This window comes from Ctenocephalides felis, unplaced genomic scaffold, assembly GCF_003426905.1.
Source record: "Ctenocephalides felis isolate EL2017-DRISC unplaced genomic scaffold, ASM342690v1 CF-g0.4_SCAFFOLD_00204, whole genome shotgun sequence".
NCBI classification, from domain to species: Eukaryota; Metazoa; Arthropoda; class Insecta; order Siphonaptera; family Pulicidae; genus Ctenocephalides; species Ctenocephalides felis.
The window spans coordinates 68,340-79,413 of NW_020536358.1; the positions used below are offsets into that span (position 1 = coordinate 68,340).

General features: G+C 40.0%; 1 non-coding gene across 1 annotated transcript; it reads right to left on the reverse strand.

Annotated features, from left to right (window-relative positions):
* Positions 1-2,632: 2,632 nt before the first annotated feature.
* Positions 2,633-2,787, reverse strand: LOC113384249. The gene has a single exon (XR_003367934.1). It is a non-coding gene; the product is annotated as a 5.8S ribosomal RNA (ribosomal RNA).
* Between the last annotated feature and the right edge of the window lie 8,287 nt (positions 2,788-11,074).

Sequence of the window (11,074 nt, forward strand, 5' to 3'; positions counted from 1 at the left end):
TAGAGGATTCCAGGGAACTCGAACGCTCATACAGAAAAGAAAACTATCCCCGTATCTCCCGACGGCGTCTCCAGGTCATTTTGGGTTACCCCGACGAACTCTCTTGCGAGGGCCCGACTTGTAAACGGTTCCGCTGCCGGGTTCCGGATAAGGAACCGGATTCCCTTTCGCCCGATGGGTGTGAGGTTTTATTCAAAATAAAATACACCAACATCAACATAGGATTTCTCCTGGGGCTTAGGATCGACTGACTCGTGTGCAACGGCTGTTCACACGAAAGCCTTCTCCACGTCAGTCCTCCAGGGCCTCGCTGGAGTATTTGCTACTACCACCAAGATCTGCACCGATGGCGGCTCCAGGCAGGCTCACGCCCGAAACCCTTCTGCGCACACCACCGCGACCCTCCTACTCACCAAGGCTTCAAAACGAACTGTAATGAACGCTCCTCATGCCCTGGCGGCCGAGTATAGGCACGCCATCCATTTTCAGGGCTAGTTGCTTCGGCAGTGAGTTGTTACACACTCCTTAGCGGATTCCAACTTCCATGGCCACCGTCCTGCTGTCTTAAGCAACCAACGCCTTTCATGGTATCCCATTAGCGTCGTTTAGGCGCCTTAACTCGGCGTTTGGTTCATCCCACAGCGCCAGTTCTGCTTACCAAAAGTGGCCCACTAGGCACTCTGATCCAAATCTCTGGCTTCACTATTCAAGCAAGCCAGAGATCTCACCCATTTAAAGTTTGAGAATAGGTTGAGGTCGTATCGGCCCCAAGGCCTCTAATCATTCGCTTTACCGGATGAGACTCGCTCATCGAATGCCAGCTATCCTGAGGAAAACTTCGGAGAGAACCAGCTACTAGATGGTTCGATTAGTCTTTCGCCCCTATACCCAGTTCCGACGTTCGATTTGCACGTCAGGATCGCTACGGTCCTCCATCAGGGTTTCCCCTGACTTCGACCTGACCAGGCATGGTTCACCATCTTTCGGGTCCCAGCGTGTACGCTCTGGGTGCGCCTCTTCTCGCAATGAGAGTGAGACGCCCCGGGTTTGCGAGCACGCATCCGTAGATGCGGTCCGTCATCCCTCAGTTCACTTAAGCAAACCTTTACTTTCATTGCGCCTTTAGGTTTTGTATTTCCCAATGACTCGCGCACATGCTAGACTCCTTGGTCCGTGTTTCAAGACGGGTTCTGAAAGTACCCAAAGCAATAGCATCGCTGACCGGTAATAGAGTCCGTCCGAGAACACGGCAGCTAACAGCTCGAGGCGGCATCGATGCCGGACCAGGTCCGACGGCCAATAACCGTCCGTGCTTGCAACCGGCCGAACGCTTAAAAGCGACCCTATACCATATCGTTTATACCGTCTGGCAGTCGACCGGAGCACGCGGGGTCTGACGCAAATAAATTCGTGACAGGCTACCGCCGCGGTCGTAGATCGACACCAAACGGGTCGCGACGACCTACTGAGAGAGAAGTGCATGCCATCGCCGCCTACCGCATAAACCGACGGCGTATCGCAGGACGAATCCCGGTCAATCGCACGCCAATAAATGGAAGACAACGATAACATTGAATCTCTCCTTTCGATCTTTCGGGTTTCTCAGGTTTACCCCTGAACGTTTTCACGTACCCTTGAACTCTCTCTTCAAAGTTTTTTTCAACTTTCCCTCACGGTACTTATTTGCCATCGGTCTCGTGGTCATATTTAGCCTTAGATGGAGTTTACCACCCACTTAGAGCTGCACTCTCAAGCAACTCGACACTGAGGAGAGATCCTCTCGATACGCGCAACGGTTGCTACGGGCCTGGCACCCTCTATGGGTAAATGGCTCCATTCAAGATGGACTTGAACTCGCCGAGATAATCGGATCCTCCCTAACACTACATTTCCCAGCGTCCGTCTCCGGCCGCGGGATTTAGTGCTGGGCTATTCCCTGTTCGCTCGCCGCTACTAAGGAAATCCTAGTTAGTTTCTTTTCCACCGCTTAGTAATATGCTTAAATTCAGCGGGTAATCTCATCTGCTCTGAGGTCGTATTATGATTATGATGTGCTCGCAAACTTAGTAAGCAAGCGCACACAAAATCGACGAGGAACCTTTGAATCGTCCAAATTTGCCGGAACGAAACCGCATTTCGAAGAGTTCGGGTTTCCGGTTATCGGGAAGGTCGCAAGAATATAAAATCTCTAGGACACACAACCCGCCGTAATCCCACAGAACGTCAACGAACGGTAATGTCCGATGTTGCAAAGTGGACTGGCTCACACGATGAGTGAATTATTTAAGAGCATTTATTTAAGAGCGTATTATGATTATGATGTGCTCGCAAACTTAGTAAGCAAGCGCACACAAAATCGACGAGGAACCTTTGAATCGTCCAAATTTGCCGGAACGAAACCGCATTTCGAAGAGTTCGGGTTTCCGGTTATCGGGAGGGTCGCAAGAATATAAAATCTCTAGGACACACAACCCGCCGTAATCCCACAGAACGTCAACGAACGGTAATGTCCGATGTTGCAAAGTGGACTGGCTCACATGTTGAGTGAATAATTTAAGAGCACGCATTTACGCGAAACTCTATCATTCGCCGGCAAGCCGTTTAAAGCAAGCGGCAGTCTGGTAATGTTATACGACCCTCAGCCAGAGGTGGTCCCGGAACAGTATCCGAGGACCGCAATGTGCGTTCGAAATGTCAATGTTCATGTATCCTGCAGTTCACATGTCGACGCGCAATTAGCTGCGTTCTTCATCGACCCACGAGCCAAGTGATACACCGTTCACGGTGATTTTATATATATTTATACATGTTTTAATCGTGATTCCTTCGAATTCGTTTAAGATAACTCGGGCGATTCTGAAACTAGTATGTTTATTATGGTTACAATTAGTACACCGTAAAGCTTTCGCTTTTCGGTCCGAGATACGAGACCTCGTTTCAAAATTGAAATATGAATATTTCATTGTGTGTGAGATTGAAAAATCTGCTTTCGCTGATCTTTCATTTTCTTAAAACAACGCAATGAAGCGAATGTTCAAATTCGCACAATTTGAATAAAATGTGCAGAGTATATAGAATACTAACGCAAGCGTTTACTACAATCGACTTTGAAACACTAGACTTTCATCTAGCGCCCAAAGAATTGATTGAGCTATGCGTTTAAAGTATGATATTCAAAAAGAACGCCGTTTTCACAACGAACTTCGTCATTCGCTCAGGCATCTGGCGATACCGAGCAGATATACATGGCAGTGCTCTCACACAATGCATAAGAACGCTAAGCGGTTGTAAACCGCGTCACGCTGCTTTTGCACACTGCGCAATATTTTGCGACTAGCTCCGGTCAAACGTTAATGAAACGAATGATCCATCGTTGCGAGACGCTTTAAGATTTTATACGTCGCGCACGTTTCATTCATTAAATAGTAAATGTACGTTAATGATCCTTCCGCAGGTTCACCTACGAAAACCTTGTTACGACTTTTACTTCCCCTAAATAATCAAGTTTGGTCATCTTCCCAGCAACATCGGCAATGTCGAAACGCTGCCGCGCACCGGTCCGAAGACCTCACTAAATAATTCAATCGGTAGTAGCGACGGGCGGTGTGTACAAAGGGCAGGGACGTAATCAACGCAAGCTTATGACTCGCGCTTACTAGGAATTCCTCGTTCATGGGGAAGAATTGCAAGCCCCAATCCCTAGCACGAAGAGGCTTCAACGGATTACCCGGACCTTTCGGCCAAGGAAAACCTGCTGATCTCTTCAGTGTAGCGCGCGTGCGGCCCAGAACATCTAAGGGCATCACAGACTTGTTATTGCTCAATTTCGTGCGACACTAAATGCCACCTGTCCCTCTAAGAAGATATATTTGTACGCCGGTAGTAAGAACCACAACCAACAACGACCGAAGCCGAAGCGGAGGGTCTTTGCGATACCGGAAATACGTCTATTTAGCAGACTAGAGTCTCGTTCGTTATCAGAATTAACCAGACAAATCGCTCCACCAACTAAGAACGGCCATGCACCACCAAGAAAGAGCTCTCAATCTGTCAATCCTTCCGGTGTCCGGACCTGGTGAGGTTTCCCGTGTTGAGTCAAATTAAGCCGCAGGCTCCACTCCTTGTAGTGCCTTCCGTCAATTCCTTTAAGTTTCAGCTTTGCAACCATACTTCCCCGGAACCCAAAAGCTTTGGTTTCCCGGAAGCTGCCCGCCGAGTCATCGGAGGAACTTCGGCGGATCGCTAGCTGGCATCGTTTATGGTTAGAACTAGGGCGGTATCTGATCGCCTTCGAACCTCTAACTTTCGTTCTTGATTGATGAAAACACATTTGGCAAATGCTTTCGCTTCTGTCCGTCTTGCGACGATCCAAGAATTTCACCTCTAACGTCGCAATACGAATGCCCCCAGTTGGGACAAATTAATCATTACCTCGGAATTCCGAAAACCAACAAAATAGAACCGAGGTCCTATTCCATCATTCCATGCACACAATATTCAGGCGAATGAGCCTGCTTTAATCACTCTAATTTGTTCAAAGTAAACTTACCGGCCCACCTCGACACTCGGTGAAGAGCACCGTGGTAGGATTTTGAGTTGGGCCGCCTTTTGACGGGCTAAGCCCACCGGTAGGACGTTCCAAAGACATGCCAGTTGAACACCGCGAGCGGTGAACCGACAGTGTGGGACACAGATTCACTTACGAGCTTTTTAACCGCAACAACTTTAATATACGCTATTTGATCTGGAATTACCGCGGCTGCTGGCACCAGACTGGCCCTCTAATAGATCCTCGTTAAAGGATTTAAAGTGTACTCATTCCGATTACTACCTCCCCGTGCCGGGAGTGGGTAATTTGCGCGCCTGCTGCCTTCCTTGGATGTGGTAGCCGTTTCTCAGGCTCCCTTTCCGGAATCGAACCCTGATTTCCCGTTACCCGTAACAACCATGGTAGTCGCAGAAACTATCATCGACAGTTGATAAGGCAGACATTTGAAAGATGCGTCGCCGGTACTAGACCGAGCGATCAGCACAAAGTTATTCAGAGTCACCAAGTCAAACGGTGAGCAAGGCAAGCTCGCCACCGATTGGTTTTGATCTATATTATATTATAATAAATTATAATATAATATAGATATTAAATAAGATTAACTCATGTATATGGCTAATATACTAGTTTATAAAACCAATAAATCATAAATAATAATAAAAAAAAACAATCCATGCAAACAATGAAGAAATGACCAATGAAAATATTAGTGCGCAGTCAAGTAATACCGAAATAAATGATCAGAATGATAAAATGTTGCATGACTTTCACGAGTTAACTTAATGCAATTTTATGATTGTGGTGAGGACTCAAGTAAAATAACAAAAGATAATGACAAAGAAAACGAAATGATGCCCGACAATTACGAACAGTATAAACTACGATATGAAAGTTACGATAAAGGACCATATATAATATACGTAGAATCTTATAATAAGAACATAGGACGCCTGCATCCTATGGCACTTGAAAAAAAAATTCATGATGCATGGCCAAATTTGAAAACAAATCTGAAAGAAATTAGAGTAATTGGCAAAAACAAAGTGAAATTGATTTTAAGTAATGGTGTGACAGCTAACAGATTGTTAGATGATGATTTTTTCAAATCGAATAATCTAAGAGCGTATATCCCCAAATATTTAACGGTGCGGACCGGAATCATTTTTGACGTTGATAGCGAATAATCTGAGAAAGAAATTTTAGATTTCATCGAATCCGAGTATCCGATAGTGGGAGTAAAATGTATAGGATCAAAAAAAATCATAAGACATACAAATCACAATGTGTTAGACTCACTTTTAAAGGGACAAAATTGCCAGAAAAAGTAGCGATCCACTCTGGTAAATGCCCAGTAACCCCATTTGTGAAAACAGTAATCCAATGCCACAAATGTTGGAGATTCGGACACGTTCGTGATCAGTGTCGAGAAGAGCTTAGATGTCCAAATGCGCAGAAAAACACGCCTTACAAGAATGCATAAATACAGATGATTTAAAATACTGCTTGTGTTAAGGTGCCGATACACGGTAGAGTTTTTGGCTAGGGTCGCTCTAGCTAGAGCACTAATAGAGCGCTCTATGTAGAGTCCCATAGTGTACACAGCTACTAGAGCACTCTAGCGAGAGTCACTCTACGCTCTCCGTAGACAATCTCGCTAGACAAATGATATTCAGTGTACACAGGGGTCTCTGCACAACTTCCACGCTCTAGCTATTAACTCTAGCATTATTCAACATGTTGGATATTTTTTTGTACTATACGTAGAGTTTTTTGTGTTTTACTTTGCTAGGTTATGTATGATAGGTTAGGTTATTTATCTATGTGTTTATTTGTGTTCCCAAGAAAAGTTGTTTTTTTTTATTTTGGAAAATGGAAGCATTATGTGATGAAGAACAGTGTGAAAAGTTTGTTTTGGAGAGAAATAAAGTGTTTCAATTAATTGAATTGGTAGAGGCTCGTCCAGAATTGTGGAATGTCAGGTTGAAGGAGTATAGGAATCGGAACCTGAAATATAAGTCCTTGGAAACAATAGCAACGTTTTTGAATTTGGGTGTTAAAACAATAAAAGACAAAGTTCATAATTTGAGATGCCAGTTAAATGAGCATCTGAGAAAAATGAAAAAGTTCAAAAGTGGTCAGGGTGCAGATGAAAGGTATAAAGGCTGTCAAGTTTATGAATATCCAGATAAATTCAACAGAGGATTCAATTATCAGTGTTGGCAGTGCCCCTGATGTTATTATTACAGATGTGCTGGTAAGTAAATAAAGTAAATTCATACTGTGATTTAAAATTTTTATTGTAGGATACATTTGACAAAATCATATAACAAAAATCATATGACAAAATAAGATAAAAATTATAAATAAAAAAATCAAACATATTTATATTGCCACCGTAGTTCACCTGCTCTGGACATAAAGTACGTTTTAAAATTTTCGCGTACTTGCTTAGCTGAGCAAGTTGGATTTCTCGCGCCTGCTTGCTGTAATGGATAAAATGAATTTTGTGGAAGTGGGTCATCTCGCCAACAACCTTCAATAAGCCTGCCATTTTCTTTCATGTCAACAGTACCGTCAGGAACATATCTGGTCGACTTTTTTTCAATTAAATAATTACGTAGCACACAAGCAGCTTGAACAAGCTTTATTACTTTTTGAGGACATAGTTCGACTGGCTTTCTAAGAAAACGAAAACGCATCGAAAGCAAACCAAATGCATTTTCTACTACGCGACGTGCTCGAGAAAGTCTATAACTAAAAACACGATTTTCAACAGGTTGGTCTCTAAAAAGGAATGGTTTCACAATGTAGGTTTTCAATGGAAAAGCGTCATCGGCAATAATGGCATATGGCACCGGAATTGGCTGGCCACGTAATGGCTTTGCTTCGGGTATATTCAAAGAGTTGTTTTCCAAACATGCCGATAGTGAACAATTCGCATATGGGTCATTCTTTTACAAACCGGACACTAATTAACCTTGACATTTTAGAATTGTCTGAAAATTTGTTTAAAGATACTATTCATAAAATCATTTGACACGTATTTCAGGATTTTGCTGAAAAAAAATTTTTTACGTTAATATTTACGATTGAAATATGGATTTTTTGCTCAATTTCTATGAACATCATCTGCGGTAAATTAATTATCTGCGGATGTGTTAATCCGATCAGTATTATTTTTTTTTATTACACTCACATTGAAGTGAACTTTGTAATGATTAAAAAATTTTTTTTTGTTTTTGCAATTTTCTTAACAATAACAACCCTTAAATATTTACAAAGGTTTTACTCGGCCTTTACCAGAATTGAATCGATCCAAAAAAAAACATATATTTTCTTTTTCTCTCTGCAACAAAATTCTTTTTACAATTTGTTGGAGGTTTTGTTACATCGAAAGATATTAAATATTTTCAAGCGCGAGCCGCGCTTTTCACGTCGTGGACCTCAAAGACTTGTACTCATTTGTCACTTTCGAATGACATTCTATTGTTTTTCGGTTGAAAAATATTTTATAATTTCGCTTCTGGCGAAAAATGAACATATAGTCGAAATAAAATATTAGGGGAGAGCGGAGCTTAAAAGTTTGTGGGTAAAAAGATCCACTGCCAATATCTCAAAAACAAGTGAAGTTAGAAATTTTTTACAACAATATTTGAATGTAGAGGAATATTTAAGTTGACTTCAACCCTTTCTGATATAATCTCTATTAAAGCTTACATGTGGGTGGGGTAAACAGAGTCAACCACACCTTCATACTGGCCTAGGTGTAAATAATAAGGAAATAGTAAATAAAAAATTAAATTAAGTTAGAAAGAAGCTATTTTACAATAGATATATTGATATATATAATTATATATAAATTAATAGTTAATTAACTCTGCTGATAAATATTTCTGACAAAGCATCAGATCAAAGGTATATCTGGTATTTTCTTTATAAAAATATACGAATGAAATTTTTATTTACATTGGCTATATAATTTAGCTATTATTACGTAAAATTCTATTAAAATTAAAAATAAGTCGATCCCTTAAATTAATTTAAGAATTAAAAAAGAAGAATTTAAAAAAAGTGGCTGAAAACATTTTTTTATTATTAGAAAATCTAACTGAACAATCCGTCTACATTCAAATATTATTGTTAAAAAAATTCTAACTTTACTTGTTTTTGAGATATTGGCAGTGGATCTTTTTACCCACGAACTTTTAAGCTCCGCTCTCCCCTAATGTGTTTTTTCGACTATATGTTTATTTTTCGCCAGAAGCGAAATTATAAAATATTTTTCAACCGAAAACCAATAAGATTGTCATTCGAAAGTGACAAATGAGTACAAGTCTTTGAGGTCCACGACGTGAAAAGCGCGGCTCGCGCTTGAAAATATTTAATATTTTTCGATGTAACAAAACCTCCAACAAATTGTAAAAAGAATTTTGTTGCAGAGGAAAAAAGAAAATATATGTTTTTTTTTGGATCGATTCAATTCCGGTAAAGGCCGAGTAAAACCTTTGTAAATATTTAAGGGTTGTTATTGTTAAGAAAATTGCAAAAACAAAAAAAAATTTTTAATCATTACAAAGTTCACTTCAATATGAGTGTAATAAAAAAAAATAATACTGATCGGATCAGCACATCCGGAGATAATTAATTTACCGCAGATGATGTTCATAGAAATTGAGCAAAAAATCCATATTTCAATCGTAAATATTTACGTCAAAAAATTTTTTTCAGCAAAATCCTGAAATACGTGTCAAATGATTTTATGAATAGTATCTGTAAACAAATTTTCAGACAATTCTAAAATGTCAAGGTTAATTAGTGTCCGGTTTGTAAAAGAATGACCCATATACACCCCCGTCTGACACTCTCCCATTACATCCTACTTCTATATACAAAAATTTGTAATCAGCATTCACTAGAGCCATTAATACAATACTTTGTGTCCCCTTGTAATTATAATATAGACTTCCTGAATCTTGTAGTGCCTTCATTACCACATGTTTTCCATCAATAGCTCCTATGCAATTTGGTTATTTCCAAGTAACATCAAATCGCTTTGCTTCATTTTCCCACTCCTCTGATGTACAAGAAATCTGTAAAAAAAAGAACAAAACATTTAATTTTCATTTATTATTTTATTTTTTTAGGACCATCATGATGAGGAAATAAAAGATAATTCTGGGTCTGGGCAGACTTCTGTTACAAAACCTCATAAAAAAGTGCACCCGATTCAGTTAGAAAGGATGATGAGTTGCTGAATGAAGCTTTAACTTGTTTACGAGCTCCGAAAGATCAATTGGACGTATTTGGAGAGTTTGTTACTGCAGAGTTGAGAGGAATACGCTCTGAAGATATCCGAAAAAAATTAAAACTCAAGATTCAGAAAGCTATTTTAGACGCAAATAAGGAAGACGACATGCGAGAAGTATCCTCCCCCAGTACACACTCTATGCTCTCTCTAAGTAATTTGAGTGAGTACTCCGGTTCATCGAGCACTCTCGTAATATGCCAGATGATTTCTCCAACGCAAAACGAGACTACTTTAATGCAATATTATGACAACATTTAACATTTTTCTCATACCTTCAAATAATCATTTTTCAATTCCAAGTACAGAGCATCACACACCTCCAGAACAATACGAGAAATAGTTGTTGGTGGAATCCGAAACAAATAGCTTAATGACTGATACATGTGACCTATAATATAATTTATTTACAATTAATATTGGTACAATTTTTATAAATAAACCAGCAAACCCGACGAACCCCGTTTCGCCAACAGATGGTTTCGTGAGAAAGATGAAAAATTTGTTTGTTTGTTTTATATTTGAAAAGGAAAAATTTGATTTTATTATACAACAGTAATGAATTTATTTTAATTACAAAAATGAAGTGTTTTTTAGTTGAACTTTTGTAAGTAAATGAAAGTGAATCCGCAAATTATCCGTTTCATTGAAGTGCTCTTTGGTAAACTACATTTTTTTTTTGGTCTGATGTTAACACAAACAAAGCGGATAGTTTTCCAACTCGTGAAAAGGCAACGTATAACTGCCCACGTGAAAAACAATTATTTTCTAAATAATCTATTTGAAATTTATCCCGTAAACACTAAGCCATTGGCCTTGCGACTTGTTATTGCGAACGCAAGGCAAACTGGAAATTGCAATCATTTGAAGTCAAATGGAAGACCAGTCAGAATCATTGGCATGTCACCAATTCGCCAGCAATTTTTGATTGAATGGTGAAATTTAGGGCGTGTACATCATTATTCTTTGCGGCAAGTATTGCTCGTTGACTTAACCAAGCATAATTCTGATAATTCTCACTAATGTCATTACTCGAATTTTTAATTACGGTGCGTGAAGTTCCAGCAGCTTGCATTAAGGCACGATGCCATGCACAACTAATTTTCTCAGCTAAAACCTTGCGGAGCCCGAGACCTTTCCAACGAATGCAAATTGTCGAAATCGGTTTGTGCGTTCCGGAGTTATATCGTCAAGAAGGAAAACCGACTTATTTTTATATA